Below are 16,446 nucleotides of genomic sequence, written 5' to 3' on the forward strand. Positions count from 1 at the left end.
GGGAGAAAAGAGCGCGCGACCGACCAGCCGGCGGGGGGCGGGGCGGCGCTAGCTTGCCTGCCTGCCTGCCCCTGCTTCTGCTGCCGCCGCCACCTCTTCAGGAGGGGGGGGGAGGGATCATACAACTGACCAACCGGCGGGGGGGATGCTTTCCTGCCTGCCTGCTGGGAGGTCTCCAGGACCCACCGGGAGGTTGGCATCTGAGGGGGGGTGCCACGAGGCGGCCTCGCCTAGGGCGCACAACCCCCTCGGGCCGGCCCTGAACCCAGTGCCTCAGGGCATCTTTGCCCACCACAGAGCTCTCAAAGATCCAACTTGCTGGCTGGTGCACAGATGCAGTGAGGCGCTGGTGCAGGTCATTAGAGAATGGCCCACCCCAGCACCTCACTGCACTGCCACTTGGCTGGCTCCTTTTCGGCTCCTCAGAGAAGAGTCACTCATGGTGACACCAAGGACACCACATTGGGGGGCATAACAACCCCCCAAATCCCAAAGCCCCCCACTGGAAATATTCCTGGCTATGGGGCTGACTTAGTTCCAAGTAAATTTGCATAGGATTGCAGACTTACACTCAAGAAACACATGAAGATGCATTGTATTTTATCAGACCCTTGATCTTAGCAAGGTCAGTATGGTCCACTCTTGACTGGCAGCAGCTCTCCAGGGTCTCAGGCACAGGTTTTTCACATTGCCTACTACCTGATTCTTTTAACTGGAGATGCCAAGGATTGAACCTAGGACCTTCTGACTATAATGCAGATGCTCCACCACTGAGTCATGTAGGCTTCTCTCCTACACTCTCAGAGAAGGATATCAAAGTAAACCTGTAATGCTATATATGCTTACTTGGGAGTGTCACTGAACTCAGCATAAAGATACAGAGGATTAGGCTGCACACATATCCTGTGTGGTAATTCTACACCTCCAGTATTGCAGTTCTAATCACATGCACTTGGAAGTAAATTCCACTACAATCAATACCCTTGCTTTCAAGTAAAGACTGCGGCAATCCTTAATACATGAAAAAGAATGTCAATAATGTGATATAAATCATATGAAATAAAATATATGATGAATTGAGCAGAAGCATTTAAAGCATAAAAAGAGATCTAACAATCTAGAACATGATATTTTAGCAAAAATTAAGGTACATCTTTGGCTTTGCTTTTCATATGCTTTCTGGCTGATTTTTAAAAAATGTTTGTATTCTGCCTTGAGTCTTAGCAAGAAAGGCATGCTGTTTGTGAAGTAAACAAATAAATAAGAATATCAGAAGATGGGAAAAGACAGTGTTCTCTCAGAAAAAAAAAAGATAAATTCTGCATTTTCTCTAAACTTCAATTATGCTTCCTAAAGATACTAGCATTCCTTCTCACAGACCTTTTCTATTTGGGTTCCAGAATGTCTCAGTTCCCACATGATTCTGCACAAGAACTAAAAGCGAGCCTAAACATTCCCACTTGAGTTTGATTTCCCAGGTGTGTCTTGCCTACAAAGGTTTACCGAATTTGAATTGTACTGTTAACTGGAGATATCTGTTCTGAAATCTCTGACAAGGAACCCCAGAATTCATTTTTTTTCTCTCCAGCAATTAGACATTCAACAGAATGTTTAGGGATCTCAGGTTCACATAAGCCCTTTTAAAACAGCAATGGAAAATATCCCTAGGAATAGCCTTATTAATGAATATTTAAGGACAGGAGTTTAAATTAAGTTCTCCCAGCTTTCTCTTGCCTGACAAAAAACAAAATATAATGCACTCAGTGGGATCATTAGTATTTCTATAGTACTTAAAATTGAATCAGTTTGTTTCAGATAATATACAAAGGACTTTGGTATGAAATAAATAGAATTCTGTCCTAACCAATTTATAATAAAAATAACAGAATGGAAGGAAAGGAGAGAATTGGAGAAGTGGACAATGATTTGTTAGAGGAGGTCTTTGTATATATTTTCTCAGCTTCATCTCCAGGCCCAGAAAATTCAAGAAAAAAACATTCTGTGTCCTCCCCCCCCCCATATTCTGTTTGGTTTTTCCAATGAAAATTTGGGGGACCACCAGGGGGCAGAACACGACTATAAAATATTTTCCCTTTTGGAATGGCCTTTTAAGATGAGGTTTTTAAGATGAGGTTTTACTCATTAACACTGTCTGACACATTAAATAATGGTAATTCCTGAATATGCCATAAACATACAAAACATGTTTCCAAGGATGTGACTTTGTCCACATCTCATATACTATAATATGTATAATGCACTATCACAGAGTTCAGTGTTTTCTACGTTAAAGTTTCACCAAATGTCCAAATACTATTTCGGTAAAGACTATATGAGACTGACCAAATAATACATTAATATTTTTTCTTGTACAAAACTAAAGCAGCAGCATCCTATGCAGAAGAACAAAGTTTGAGTCCAGTGGCACCTTTAAGACCAACAAGTTTTATTCAAGACATGCACACAAAAGTTTATACCTTGAATAAAACTATGTTGGTTTTAAAGGTGCCGCTGGACTCAAACTTTGTTCTTCTGCTTCAGACCAACACGACTACCCACCTAATCCTATGCAGAGTTATTCCTGCACATCTTCATAGGATTATATTGCTATTCTTTTAAATTCCATAAATATACCAAATAATACAATTTTATATGATAACCACATTATAAATTATACATTTTGTTAAATTAGTAAAGTAAGTTTTTTCAGTTCTATCAAAATATGTATGGCGGACAATTCAATTTTCCCTAAAATTTCTGGGGTGGTTTTGGGGGGGAATCCCCCCACCCCCCAAAAAAATGAATTCCACATTTGCTGATATTTTACACCTCTGTGTCTGAGAGTGAGAGTTTGTGCCATCACAATTTGGGTGCAAAGAGTTTTGCCAATTGCTAAATATTTTTCAGAGGTGTGGGAAGCTATTATTATGAAACTTATGATCCTAAACTATTGGCACCAATGGACTTAAGTATGCTAATTCAGTACTGGACTGTGGTCATTAGCTTTGGCTTAGAGGATTAAAAGAGGGATCATTGGGAAGGAAACTTTATGTAGGTAATTTTTGTTTATTTTCTGGTGATCAAAGTGATATTAGTTTTCATTGCATTCTGAGTGCACGGGAATGCTCCTCACACTACAGAAAGCACTGGAAAGTGTTAGAACTTTCAAAAGATCAGAAGAAGATCTGCCCCGGGACACGGAAGGAAAGCGCCAACGTCTGAGGCTGCCGAAGAAAGCCAGACATCAGCAATGAATAGGCCCCGCTGCCAGGTGCTGGTAGGAAGTCACCTCCCCTCATGATTGTGGCCTTAGTTAGGGAACAAATAATTGTGTAAGCCGCTCAGAGACCCCTCGGGGTTCGAGCGGGATACAAGCCGAAAGCATAAATAAACTTTCACCTCCACGGCTGGCCTGAGCATGTGCAGTCACAATTTGGCACAGAAGCCAATAAAATGAGCCAGCATATGAGCTACTAGAGTTACTCCCTCTTACTGACTCAGACTGAGGGCTGGTCTACATGTGCAACAGAATGAAATGGATAAATCCTAAGGTGGTAGAATGGACTGCACCACTTGAGACTGCAGAGGGTGATAGGATACTTTGTGTTTGGTTTTGGGTGGGTTTTTTTGTTCCGCCTGGTGCCTAATTCAGTAGCTTGGATCCACAAATATGCCCACTGAGCCTCAAATACCCTTCCTCAATGCTGCTTGTGGTGAACCCCAGGAAAAACACTCTGAGGGGTATTCTGTGCTGAAACTGAAGGGGAGAAGTGAGAAAGTCATGCTCCTAACACCCACAGAAACTGCACTGGATCCAAGTCAGTACATTCCCTATTTCTATGCCACACTATTCATCTCCTATCTTAAGCAAACATCTATCCATGTGTTCCCCCCCCCAAAAAAAACCCTTCATACAAAAGAATGGCTTTAGACACAAATTGTTTTGCTATGACTACACATAGCTACAACCACCAGTAACATCTTAACCATGGCCTGGAACCAGCAAAATGCAAGAGGAAACACAAACAAATATACCTCAGTTCCACTTATGCAAAATCTTCTGCTATACCCAGAAATTCCCTCCCTATATATTTTAGTGCCCATAAATTGTTTGCATAAGATTTTTCCCTGTGGAAACAAAAGTGGGGATAAAAAGTTTGCCTTAGTGTAAGTAGCTACCATGGTCATTTTCTTGCATTTCCACTTGCACAAGAACACTAGCAGAAGCAGAAATGTTGTGCTGGATCCAACACTATACGTCCATTTCTGTCAAAATCTCCAGACAAGGAAATGTAACATGTCGTTTGGGGGAAGTGTGTGGTGACAACAACAGCTCCACCCTTCTTACCCGCCCACATTGTCCAGCCTGGCATCCACCAGGCCTAGATGGATCACAGGAACACCTTGTAAAGGTCCTCACACCAAGTCGCTGGAGGCTGGTCCTTTAAGAGTCAGGCCTTTTAAAAAGGCTTGAGGGAGGAGATCAGGGAGATCAGACCAGTTCTGGCTTCCAGCTTAGAAGAGAGGGAAGGAGGTGGAATAGTGTGGTGCTCAACCCCTGCCCTTCTCTGTCTGAGGCCAAGGAAGGCAGTTCAGCCCAACTGGACTCTGGTGCATGACGGCCATTGCCTGTGATCATAACACACATTTTTAAAAGTCTATTTTAAATAGAAATCACTTCCTATTATCATGCTCAGTAATGCAGTGCATGAATTCATATATCATTGTCAATGTGTTTAAACCAGGATGAAAAAATACAGATGAACTCTTAATCACTTCCTAGTAAGACTGAATCCCTACAGACTGAGCAGACAAGGGGCGGGGGGGGGGGGGGAGACATGTATTGCAGCTTATAAAACCCAGGGCTGGCAATCCAGAAACTAGGCAAGAAGTAAGTATATCAGTCTCTATTCATAGAACACTTTGGTACTTAAAAGAAACACAGCACTCTCAAAACAGAAATGCCTGTTAATGTTTTCCAGCACAGACTGACAACTGTTATGAGAACTAAGTAATTGCAGTGTCTAATCAGTTTCTATTCAAATGCAGGGAAAAGAATGACTGTCTCTATGCTCAGTCAGAGATGGTAAGGCACAAGGGACAAATGCAGAGGCTACATTCGCTGTAATCACAACAACCTGCAGGATACTCCAACAGAAATGACCATGTTTCATCCTGAGATAATAAAACTGAAAAGATGAGTTGGAGGGCTGATCAGTGGAACAGCAGAATTCCAGATTTTGAAAAACCCAGGAAGTACAACATCTAAACAGAGGAGATGCCCTGCTGCCAATTAACCCTGTTTCCTACCCACCCCCACCTTGATTCACTTTCCATTCCTGATTGTAAAAGGCTCCAGTAAATGACATGCGGAACAAAAAGGGACATGTAAGCCTAACGTTCTCCACAAGATGGCACTAAGTGCATGTCTTACAGATGAAGACAGAGAGCAAAATGACCAAAGGAAAGGTCTGTAATGATTTTGGTGGGCAGAATATTATGGCCACGATCCTAATACAACTCAATGGAATGTAAATTCTTAGTTTTGCACAATCATATAACCCTCTTGTTACAACCATAGCATTTACGCAGCAAAGTCTGTTTTAACCTTTCTGATATATTCCACACATGGCATGGTTAAGTAATTGATAAATTTAATTCTGGGAATTCTATGCTCAAGATACATGCTGTCATTAACTGTATTAAACAAGCTCAGGGAAATTATCCTGTCTTATTCCTATTCATGGATTGGCAGCTTAAACAATCTACTCTACAAAAAAAGTGGGGGGAACGGCTATCAACAGAGGCATAACATCCAAATCACAAGACATCATAGTCCCGCTGTACACTGCATTGGTCAGGCCACACCTGGAGTATTGTGTGCAGTTCTGGAGGCCTCACTTCAAAAAGGATGTGGACAGAATGGAGCACATGCAGAGGAGAGTGACGAGGATGATCGGGGGTCTTGTCAGGGATACTTTAGGCTGATCCTGCATTCGGCAGGGGGTTGGACAAGATGGCTTGTATGGCCCCTTCCAGTTCTATGATTCTATGATTCTACTCACTGCGTTATTGTAAGGGTTTTGCAATTCTTACTGAAATGAGATGTTAAAAACCAATCAGCACAATATACTACATGCTGAGCTAGGTCCAGGACTAACCCAGGATGTGGTGTTTCTGATTCAAATTTCACAACAGTGATAGGAAAACTATGTGGTTTTAAGGGAAGTTACCATCTCTCAGCCACAATTTCTTCCCCTGTAATACAAGAAGAATGATACTGCCATAATACCCAGGTTTGTTGTACATATTATTGGAATAGGTTACATGAAGCACTTCGAGCCCTTAGGAAAATTGCTACCCAATCACTAAGCAGCCCTGTGTGAGTGTCTGCATATACCATTGAAACACACAGTCAAGTCAAAATTAAGTACCTCTGAGTCCCACTGGTTTCAGGATGGGGGGGTATGCATATGTTTAGTATTCCATTAAAATGTGACTTAAAACATGCCTAATTTTGGCTGGATTATGTCCACAGTTTGCAGTGATCTTCAGAAATCTTTGGCTTCTCAGTTGTACTTGGTGGTGTAACAGGAAAGTGTAGCGTGGCTTGAAGTCTATTTCTGTCACCTTTTCCTTTTGCTTCTTGTCTGTCTTTAGCAATTTTAAGAATTTCATCAGTCATCCATCGAGGCTTTTCATTTCTTTTGGCTACAGAAATAGTCTTCCTTGATAATATCTCTGCTTTCTACCCACAGCTCTTCTGGTTCACATTCACTTGAACTTAGTAACACAAATCTGTTCTGGACTTTTGCATCCATTCATATCAAGAACTGAACATCCTTTCAGCTTTCAGTCCAGTTGCATCTTTAAGAATAGTGCTGCTCATACTTATCCTCTGCTCTTCCCCATAGCTGACTGAGTGCAATCCAACCTGAGGTTTCTGTCTTTCAACACTCTATCTATCTAATCTCTGCTCATATGGCTATCACCTTAAGCAGAAATCAGAACCAAAGAAAATATTTTTTAAAACCTTAGTATTATTTCTCTTATATTTGATTATTGCGCCTATAAATTTGGCCACTGAGAGGGTGACACGATCATTTGTATCCGATAATAGCCATGATACCTGGGCTCGCACATTTATCATTTCCATATCTTTACATAAAGGGGTGACTAAATTAGCCCCCAACTCATCAAATATAGGGCACTTCATAATCATATGTTCAATGGTTTCAACTGTATGATATGGTTTACTGTTGCCTTTGTCTACTGTGCAGTACTAACCAGGGTTAACTAAGGTGGCACTGCCATTGTCTACAGAAGATCCTCCACTAGTGTCATCTTCCACTACTGCTGCTGCTCAGTAGCTCCCTTTCACGGATTCCTCTGCTCCATCTGACTCATCACTGTTGGAACTGTCCATTCTCTTCTGCTGATGTGGCTGTTGCTATCATTGTGAAGGTAGTGGCACTGGACTGAATGGGGATTTTCCTGCCCAAAACATATTATTGTCCACTCCTGCCACCCCAAGGTTGTCACACCAACCAAACTACCTGAACCATTTTCTCATCTGCTCAAGACTGAGTGTGCGTATTTGTTAAATAGTGGGTTCCATAGATTAGCAGGCCCCAAGTCTAGTGATCAGCTCTACTTTATTAGTGATTTCAGCAAGAACAAGACTAAACTCCAGGGCCACAGCCCTGTTTAAATAGCATGCAACTGCCACACCCAAGCACAACCCACTTCCAAGGATAGGCTATTTACATAACATTACTTCTTGATTGGTTACTTCCAGAGTCCTGGTGGGCTATTTCTCTTGTGCTCTAAGCTCAGTCCGTCTCTAATAGAACAGTCCTAGAAAGTTTCAGTCCCAAAACATAACACTATTTATTGGCAGTTATGCCCCTCAAATGTATGCTGAGTTACAGTATGGGAGGCCAGTGGGCAATTCCCCAAGCCATCCATCATGGGTCCATGCAGCCCTTCTCCACTCCTTGTGTCATTGATCTGCTGGGTCTTTAATCTGAGATGAAAGTGAACAATACTAGTTAATTTATCTTCATTATGTTTTAGCTGCTCTTGTCTCTGTTCAGGGAAGGTCAAAATATTTGTTTCTTCTTTTAGATAAGAATGCTATGACATTTCCAGATGGGTAGCCATGTAGGCAAAGTAAAAAGAGGAGTCCAGTAGTACCTTAGAGACTTAAGAAATTTTATTTCAGCATAAGCTTTTGTGAGTCAGAGTGCACTTCATCACATGCATCAAATGTAGAACTATTAGGTTAGTCTAATGATCTGATGAAGTGAATTCTGACTTACAAAAGCTTATGCTGGAATAAGTCTTTAAAGTACCATGTTAGTCTTTAAGGCACCATGTTTTGTGTTATAGCCATTTGAGTACCCCTAATTTTCAGTGGCAGTCCCACGTTTATGGAATAACCTCCTCAGGAAGTTGCGGTTGGCCCCCTCGCTCTTGACCTTTAGGAGGCAGCTGAAGACAGTTTGATTCATGACAGCATTTGCTTAGTTCTTCTGCCTGCTAGGAGCTTTAAATTGTTGTTTTTAATGGATGATTTACATATTCCTATAAGGTAGACAGCCAGCTACTAAATGTTTTAAACAAATAATAAAATATATTGTGGCATTTAGTGAGACCTAGGACTGGAGAGTGTGCATAATGTTTATTTTGGCAACTTCAAAGGAATCATCATGAAAGTTGTGTCTCATTACTGACAGAGTCTGTCATGTCTCACAGACAGGTAGCTCTGCTGCTGTCCTGCTCACCTCCTCAGTACTGGCAGGGGCTATATCAACCACAGCAGTAGTGTATCTTCTTAGAATGAAGAGGAGAAGGGGCTTAATACAGGAAATAAGGAAAATGATTGGCCGCTTGGAACCTTTTTAGGCTATCGAATATATTGTGGCATAAAATGTACTCTGCCTTGAGTCCCAGTGAGAAAGGAGGACTATCTCTCCCTTATTATAAAAGAGTAGTGGGTGCCAGAATTCTAAAATTGGCCCCTTTAGTGTTAGGCCGAAAAAACTGCCACTCGGAAGACACTGGCTGGGTTCATTGGCTGCTTTGTGCAGTCCCGGCCAGCATTCCAAGGTCATTTACATATGGAAGCTGATTGGACTACACTCCATTCCACACCTCAAACTCACCCCCCCCCCGGCAAGGCAGTTGGAATTTTCAGTTGGGAGAGGAGAATGATGTCAGCTGCTCCCTAGGCAGAGGCTGTGTGTGTGTGGGGTGGGGGGGTTGTAAAGACAGACAGGCAGATAAACGTTGGCTGATGGTTGCCAACTCCAGGTTCGAACTCCAGGACATAGGGTTGCCAACTCCAGGTTGGAAACTTCCAGGATATTTTAGGGATGAAGCCTGCTGAGGGTGGGATCTGAGGAGGAGGAGGAGGAAGAGGGGGACCTCAGACAGATACAATGCCATACTGCCCACACTCCAGACAAGCTGTTGCCAGTCTCCAGGTGACAGCTGGAGATATCTTAAAGCTTTGGTGCCTCCGTCGCCTGGCTGGAGTGGCCATGGGGGGGTCTGGAGTCGGGCGGCCGCTGGCGGTAGCCGCGGTCGCCCGGGCCGAGATTGGGGGGGCAAGGCGGGCGACAGAAGGCCGATGCCTCCGTCGCCCGGCCCTCTACAGAATCCACCCCCCAAACCTCCAGGTATTTCCCTCCTTAGAGCTGGCAACCCTACATTCCCCTCAGTGCCTGTTGGTAGGCAACTAAGCTTGGTCCTGTCACCTACTTTGGCCTTTGGGAGAAAACACATTGGGGCCAATCCTGATAGGGTTGCCAACTCCAGATGGGAAATTCCTGGAGACTTGAGGGATGGAGCCTGAAGAGGGTGAGGTTTGAGGAGGGGTGGGACCTCAGACAGGTACACTGCCATAGACTCCACCCTCCAAACCAGTCAGTCTCACATAGGGAACCATTGTTGCCAATCTCCAGGTGAGGGCTGGAGAGCACTCAGTATTACAACTGCTCTGCAGAAGGGAGGGCAGAAGTCAGCTGAAGTCAAAGGGGCAGATAATGGTAGGTTGGTGGCTAGCTGGGAAGGAGATGGGGTTGCCAACTACATGCTGACAAATTCCTGGGGATTTGAGGGGTGGAGCCTGGAGAGGGTGGGGTTTGCAGAGGGGTGGGACCTCAGACAGGTAGAATGCCATAGACTCCACTCTCCAAACCAGCCATTTTGTCCTGGGTAACAATTGTTGCCAATCTCCAGGTGAGGGCTACAGATTACTCACAATTACAACTGCTCTTCAGGTAGCAGAGATCAGTTCCTCTGGAGAAAACAGTGGACTCTGTCATTATACCCTGCTGAGGTCACCACAGCAAATTGACACTGTTTGTCCAAAGCCAGAGCACTGCCCCAGAGCCTCTTTCTAGATCCCGTTGTATTGCTTTCACAACGGGCTTTACTGCTAGTAAATAACATAAATAAATAAGTGAGCTTTTGTGGGCATGAGTCCTCATTGGTTAGAGCCTCTGATAAAGTAGCCTGTGCGTCACACAAAAGCTTATGCCACAATAAGTTTTTTTTAACTCTGTTAGATAGGAGAGAACTTTCTGTTCTTTTTCGTTACAATCTACTAATGCATCTAGGAATAATATTTTTTTTTATTAATAGTAACATATTGCCTCTTATTTTTTGCGGTAGTTAAGCAAAGGCTATTACCCTTAACCTTGAAATTGTGCTATTGAGTCAGAACAGCTAGTATAAAAATACTTTTTTTCTGATTATGGACTGTAATGAGCTACCTGCACTGATATTCATGCATCTTGAAGCAAGAAGAATGCTAGGCTTTAATGGCTTGAATTAAAGCATTTGTGGCCTGATTTTTCAGAAGTGCTATTTTCTCATTCCTGGGGAAGCAGAGTGAAAAGCACCTGTGAAGTTAGGTCATAACATTTCTTCATTACTGCCAAAGGGAATTCAGAGCATACTGACACTTGCCTTTAAGAAAATGTTCCACATTGCTCAAGGAAATTTTGGCAGTGTCACAAATAATTTATAAGCCTAGTTTCTGCATAGAGGTTCCAGTACTGAAAAAAACTTGTGCCAGCTTTCAGTGAAGGCTAAAGATTTATAATTTTTAAAAAAGAGTATACAGTCCCCAGCTTTTGCTTCTGTTAAATCCTGTTGTTGAAATTAAAACCTGTATGGTCTCATGCATTGCAGGAAGATATTAATGAAAATGTTCTTCTTTGGAAATGGATGTAGAGCTGAATAATCCTTGTGTAACTTACTCAAATAAATATTAAACTTTGTTTAGACAGCATATGTTGATGGTTAAAGCAGTAACATCTCCAGAGCATCAGACCAATTCGTGGGCTTACTGGTGTTTTGGACCCAGCACTTGGACCTAAACATAGCCCTTCTGCTGGCAAGATGGAAGACACTGGCGGTAGTGTTCTGATATATGCAATGGAAGGGCAATCATTTTATTACACTTGTGACAGTAGAATTGAGAGGTAGTGTGGAGAGGACTGGGCCCTCTCTGGTCCTTTGCATGGCATTTTTTGTGGGTCCTGGTGCTCCACTGGAGCTGCAGAAATGGGTACAAAGCTTCTCTAATAAGTAAAATAATAGCGGGGTGGGGCTGGAATTGTGTGGCATGTGTATATATAGGAGTTCAGTTTAAGTGGTGTATACTACTATTGCTAACATAGGCTTGCTGACTCCGTTGGGAAATTCCTGGAGATTTAGGGGTGGAGCCTGGGGAGGATATGGCTTGGGGAGAGGAGGGACCTCAGCAGGGTATAAAGCCATAGAGTCCACCCTCTGAGGCAGCCATTTTCTCCAGGAGTAGAAAACAGCAAGAGTCCAGTAGCACCTTAAAAGCCTGGCCCTCCTTTAATACCTTCTCTTAACCTTTCTTAGGGCCAAACGAGATATGTCAGTGTCCATGGGTCCGATCCATGAATGACAATGCCATTTTAAAGCAATTTTAAAATGCCGCAAGAAGCATAGTGGGCTGAGGATCTCTGGTTTTCCCTGCATGCCTTTTCAAGAGCCAAAAATGCTGCATACACCCATGACTGTTTTGGCACTTGAAAGGCACAGGGGCAGAAACAAGAGTGCCTTAGCCTGCCATGCTGCAGGCCCAATAAGGTTTGCAGCATTTTAAAATTGTTTTAAAATGGCAGCAGCTTCCATTGGTCACAAGCAGTTTGACCCTTGGTTCCACTAAACCCACTGGGCATTGAAACTCCAATTATGTACAGACAGCACTATAAGATAAAAAAGAGTATCCTACCAAACATGTCTTTCAGCAATAAATATCTATTTGATGCAGTTACCCAAAGGAGTTATTCATTCAATAATTTGCTTTCAATTAATATTTACCTTTATTCTATGTCACACACTGGAACTCAATTCATGTATGTATTAGAGCAATTAGAATTGAATATTCCCCACAGAATGCGTAATAGCAATCTTCAAACAGCTTTCAGCTTAATTCCTCTCCCATCAAAATGGCTCTATTCAACTGTTGTCCAACTTGTTCATGCACAAAGTGAGATGCAACCATACATTCAAATGTGGGGAGGTATTCATTCTATTTGTATAAATATTTTATTGACTCTCCTAAAAAGGGGAGGAGTTTCGCTTAAAAAGAAAGATAAGGAGGGTATATAGTGGGAGGAAGAGAAAGCTGAGTGATGTATTAACTGTTAGATTAAACTGTTAGTAATGTCCAATCATCAAAGGCTTCTTCTGCGTGTTGTCAAACATCTTTTTTCCATTCCAGTTACTTTCTATGTTAATTTGTTAGTAATGTTCCTTTGAATTTCTGTTAAAAAGTCTCTTCAGGCAACATTCAGAACCGCTTCTTTAACGCGCTGGTTACTTTTCCCCTCTCAGTGACGGGAGGGGCTTCCTCTGTTTTTCTCTTGCCTCCGGCTTCTTCCCCTCCTCCTTCGGGTCGCTGTTAACTCTTTCAGTTCCTGTGCTGTAAGCCGTCTTCCTTTCATGCCATGCCCGGAGATCTCCAGCTTTGAGAATGGTATTAATTTCAATTTCGCTTTTATCCGCTCCCAATCCCTTCGCTGGATTCTCCTCTTCAATTGTTGACTTTTATAAGCGCTCATGAGGCACTTTTCGCTGTCACAATTCAAGCTTTTCTTTTCCTTCACAATCCCCGTTGGATTCATAGCCATACACAGTCCAAATATTAAACAGCCGGTACTCACGTTGACACAAACGCCCAGACGGAAGTCCCTCCCTTCTCCCCCGCTTGTCTTTACCCAGCTCCGACATCTTGTTTTTTTATTTTTAGTAAAGTTTTTAAAATGCGCTCCAGGGAAACAAAACCTCTTGCTTATTTTCAAGTACATCAAAGGAAAACATCACTATTCGCTCAGTCCATTCCCCCCCTCTTTTCTTTTTTTTCTTTCTCGCTTATAGAGGATTAACCTCCTCATTTTCCGCTGAAGGGGGGGGGGAAACGTTCTTAGTTCATTTTCTCTGTATTTTGACAACTCACAGTTACGCCAGTCTTTTCTTTTCCATTTTTTTTCGCTTCATCACTCGGTGACGCCCGGTGGTTCCGCTAAACCCCGTAGAACGGGGTCGCTCACGCAGCAAGGTCCAAAGGGGCAGGGCATGGCGAGAGTCTCAATCTCCGATCTCTCGACCGAAAGAGAGACTCCCCCCTGGAACGCCCTAAAGCGCCCCGGATCCGAGCTCCTCTCATCTGAGGGGCTCGTTCGGGTCTCCGCTTGCGCGGATTCCCTCCTCCACCGCGGGCGGGCAAGGCGCCCTCGGGAGCGACCCGAGGATGCGTCTGCCTTTCGCGGGAGCCAGACCGGAAGCCGGGAGGTATTCATTCTAGATTTGACATCTCCAGAAGGCACAACACAGGCGATACATTGTTTTTACAATAAATAATGGGTAAAGATAATTCCTCTCCTTAAAAGGCTTGCCACCTGGTTCACCATAAGAGGTGCCGCTAACATGCTCAGCCACTTACTCTTGTTTCTCATAGCAAATATCTTCCCTACAATTCTTGTTCCCTCACCCTCCCATAAGTACTAAGCCCATTCCCTGTCTGCCCACCAACCTTACTCCAAAGCTGTCTTTGCTATTGATATAAAATAATTTTACTGGCAGAAAGATCAGCATAGTTAGGCTTGCCAATGGCACTGATGTATGTGAGAAAATAAAAGGTGGGCAGGTCTGCCATCTGGCAAGCTCAGTTCAAGAAGGGATGCCATCCAAACATGGGGATTTTGAGGATGAGAAGTTTGAGCCAAATTAGAGCAATTTTGCACTGCTAAAATGTCTAATACGTTTGACCTGTTGATTCACTGACAGCAGGAACTAGCAATGGGAACAAGTAGTCATTCATATGATTCAAAACAAAATATCCCAAGAGAGCTACATTTTGGCATAGTACAGGGAAAGTATCTATACTTCCAAAGGAATTTGTGCATGAAAGAACTGAAGGAAAACAGAAGCAAAGGCAAGCATAATTTAATTTCTAAATTACCAATAATGACTGTATCACATCTCTTCTCTCCTTTTACAAGAGTCCTGAAGAAGCATAACTGTATCAAGAAAAACAGGAGCCTTATGGAACTTTTAAGACTAAATACACTGTTTTTCAAAATAAGCCTTCACAAGTCAGACCCATGATTCAGATTCGATAAATGAAGCATCTAATCATTTTGTAGGCATGTAAACAACCAAAGTTACAAACAAGCTGGAAATAGGGAGTTGTAGCAGAGAGAGACTTCTTGTAAATCATTCAGGAATGAATCCGTTAAAGGGATTTGAATGGATAAGTTTGTTACACATAGTGGATGCAGAGAAAGGCCAGAGATCCCAGTCTCTCGTAGGGTACAGATAAAACAAGATCCATATACAATCAAATACATTCAATGAAAGTACAAGGTGAAAAGCTTCATATAAAAAGTAAATCTAATTAAGAAAAACACAGAGACAATGCATTGGTTCAATGAAACTATCTGGGATCTGTACAAGGCTGGAGAGTCAGGGATTAGCCAAGATATTTAATAGCCATAGTGAGTTAGAAGTCTCAAGTCTTGAGGGTGTGGGGCACGAATTTTAGCTAAGATATTTAACAATTATAGTAAGCCCAAGTATTGTTTAGTGTTGGGGATGGGGGGGGTTGTAAGAATTAATCAAGCAGTATGATATTACTTGAGAAGTTTAATGTTGGAGTCTCCACCTGACGTTCTTTGTTGAAGAATTGTGACTTTTAAAACTACTGCACAATGTCCTGAAAGTCTGAAATGGTCTCCCAATGGTTTGTGAATATTGTCATTGTTAACATCAGATCCATTTAGTCTGAAACAGCAGAGCATTTTTGGCACATGATGGCAAATATCACACTGTTTCGACTTCGACTTTGTTTCGACTTTTATTCCACCCTCCCCCAATGACACCAAGATGCTAAGCTGGTATATCACGTCCTGTAAGTATATTGCCTGAGTGTATGGGGTGATAAAGTTGACATCTTGACTTGTTGAAGATAGGGTTGCCAGATCCTCGGTCCCAGCGGAGGTTTCCCTGATTTAGGGAGTCCTTCCTGCCACTAGCCAACTGGCCAGCAGTGAGGAAGCCCCACCCCGAAGAGCGACCACCCAACCTCCCCTACAACAAGATTTAAAGGTCCCTCCAGCTGGTCCTTTAAATCTTGCAGGAAGGAGGGAGGAAGAGGGGTGGCCATGAGTGCCTGCACTCCAAGCCACACTCCCTCCCCCCTCTTCCCAACATCATTTAAAGGACTTGGAGTGCAGGTCCACCTGGGGGCCCTCATGCCGAAAGCATTTGAAGGGACCGTTTAAATGCTTTTGGCAAGAAGCAGGGGGCACTGATCCCCAATGTGATTATGTCACTTCTGTGTGAAGGTTTCACACTGGGAATGTCCCCGCCACCTCCAGTAACACCCCCCCCCCCAAAGTCCCCCGCCAGGGACTTTGAAGGACCCAGCAACTCTAGTTGCAGAACTTGGTATGCACTTGTGTGCACCAGTTTCTGTTAGGTGGCCCACTGTTGCTGGTAAGAATTTGTTTTAGTTGGGGAGGGGGTGCTTGTAAGCAAGGAAAGGCCTGTTATCCAGAGTTTGCATGAGAGAAATACCATTATCTAGTATGGACATACTGATGATGTATTGGACTGGTTTGACCTGAGGTGACAACTGGTGATGTTCTGTACATGAAGGATGCACAAGCAAACACTCTACTAGGAATCTACTACTACACAACTACTACACATATCTGTTTGCAGCTATTACTATGAGCAAATCACACAATCCATTGTTTACATCCAAACGCTGTGTTAGAGCTGCATTTCCTCCAAATCCTTGGACACCAACATAGTACGTGAAGGACTTGTAACAGGTATTCTTGAAATTACAGTATACACAGAGTGAAGTGAAAAAACACATCAACAACACTA

The 16,446-nt window shown here is 43.0% G+C and overlaps 1 protein-coding gene across 1 annotated transcript in view; it reads right to left on the reverse strand.

Annotated features, from left to right (window-relative positions):
* Positions 1 to 16,446, reverse strand: part of ERC2 (ELKS/RAB6-interacting/CAST family member 2) — a 654,659-nt gene that overhangs the window by 574,535 nt on the left and 63,678 nt on the right. The window lies entirely within an intron of this gene.

Source organism: Gekko japonicus, unplaced genomic scaffold (assembly GCF_001447785.1).
Source record: "Gekko japonicus isolate JY-2015 unplaced genomic scaffold, Gekko_japonicus_V1.1 scaffold259, whole genome shotgun sequence".
NCBI classification, from domain to species: Eukaryota; Metazoa; Chordata; class Lepidosauria; order Squamata; family Gekkonidae; genus Gekko; species Gekko japonicus.